The sequence below is a fragment of the Echeneis naucrates genome, chromosome 18 (genome assembly GCF_900963305.1).
Source record: "Echeneis naucrates chromosome 18, fEcheNa1.1, whole genome shotgun sequence".
NCBI classification, from domain to species: domain Eukaryota; kingdom Metazoa; phylum Chordata; class Actinopteri; order Carangiformes; family Echeneidae; genus Echeneis; species Echeneis naucrates.
In genome coordinates this window covers 7,892,756-7,894,704 of record NC_042528.1, presented here as the reverse complement: position 1 = coordinate 7,894,704, position 1,949 = coordinate 7,892,756, and positions in this window count along the sequence as shown.

Sequence of the window (1,949 nt, the reverse complement as noted above, 5' to 3'; positions counted from 1 at the left end):
ATAAAATATTTTTGTAGTGTCAGCATTAAAATAACAATCTGCACATAAACTTTTCACTTAACCCTCAAACATGCATGCACACTCAGTCACGTTTTGACCTGCCAAATCCAGCTTGTTTCTTGGCTCTTCAGGGAAGTTAAATCTTCTTACTGGGATATTGATAGCTTCAGAAACAGTTGGAGTGAGGGGGAATGTTAATTACAAATGTTTCGGAACAAGATTGGGTGTGAAATCCCTGCTGTGCTGGAGCCTGTTTAGGCTGCAATGCTTTGTATCAGTGCCTCTCTAATGTGGAAGGTACAGTTTTGGAATAGGGAGAAGCACTGCAGTGATCTGAAAAGTAACCAGAGTAATGATTGTCAAGCCAATGAACTCTCATCAGCTCAAACATGAAGTAGCATCCAGCAAAATAAATAAATGAATAAATCTCAGGCATTTCTCAGGAATACACTTTGGGAAGCCTTCCTCTCTTGTTCTCTGGGTCAACAGCTTAACCAGACAAGCTATCTGTGGCAGGCGAGGCGTGAACTCCATGAAGAGTTTGTGAAACAGAACTTGTGAGGAGCCTCTGGAGATGTTGATGGAGGACTCAGCAGAGTTCAGCTCAGTGGGCTCCTGGGAATACACTTGAGGATCCTCCCCTTCCCATCACTTCCAGCACCGAATGGAGCAGCACTATATGGCAAAGGGCAGTGGAACATTCAAGGCATTGCTGCTTGAAAATGACTAAAACCAATATTTCATTCTCAATGTAGTCCATTAATTTTCTTTGGATTAACAAACAATTAACTTACTAATTATGTTAATACCCCTGTGTGGAAAAGTTGGAAGCATGAAAAACAATAGTTAATTAAATTAGTTAAGTGCTTCTTGTACATAATGGCCTTTATGTAAAGATAACTGCTTTTCTCTGTGCTGCATCTTGACTTTACATTACTTGTAAGGGAATATACATCGATGTCAGGATAGAGGCAGAAATGAACCTGTAAGCATTTTTTCAATCTCTGTAGTGTCTGGAAGTAGGCAGTAGGCAGAGATACTAGACCTGCTTTGGGAGTTTTAAATTAAGCCTGCAGATTGTGTAATATGCTAAGTCAGGAAATTAGCATGTGTGCTTTAATATTTTTGGACTGTTGGGAGACAAGTTTTTAAGTGGATGGCCTGAGGCTAGGGAATGTACACAGGAACACGAAATGGTGCCAGTGAGATTAGTCTCTCTCTTAAGTGAAGCCAATAGAAAACCCATTAGTTTGAGCTGATCTGGAAATTATATGGAATTGACCCTGTGGTAAGAACAGTTTTTCATGCTCAATACATCCCATTGATTTGTGCTGCCATAATTACAAATGAAAATCATTGTGTCTCCCAGTTTTATTTTGTTAGTGTCTGATGTGAGGCTGTGCAACCACTGCATGCAGTCTTATTTCTTGTGCTTAATCATTAATCTGTTGTTGTCAGATGTTCACACATGAGTCCTTTGATTTGATAAAAAATTGACTCCTGACAGAATTGGAATTAGTTTCGTTGTTTACGATTTGTTCAGCTATAAAAAGCCAAAAAGTCACTTGACGTCAAGGATACGTAGAGCTGAGCTACGCAAGAATACGCTGTATACTTTGTCCTACAGCTGTTCAACACCCATTGCGGCACCCTGCATGGATGTTAGAGGCCATTTTATGTGGCTCTTTGACGGTAACTCAACAAAAGTGGCAAACGCAAACAAATAACCGACAGGTATTGTTCAGCGTGTTTCCAAACAGTGTGAATCACCAGCTCGCTACAGCTCAATCTCCCACCACCCACAGAGTCCTGGATGGTGCCTCATCATCATTTGAGACTGTGGGCAGGGGGAAGTTTATTGCACAACACCTCAGCGTTTCAGGAAATCCATCCACCCACCCACTCACCCCAGTCCTCCTCCCATCCCACGCCAGTCCTTTTCCCCCCAC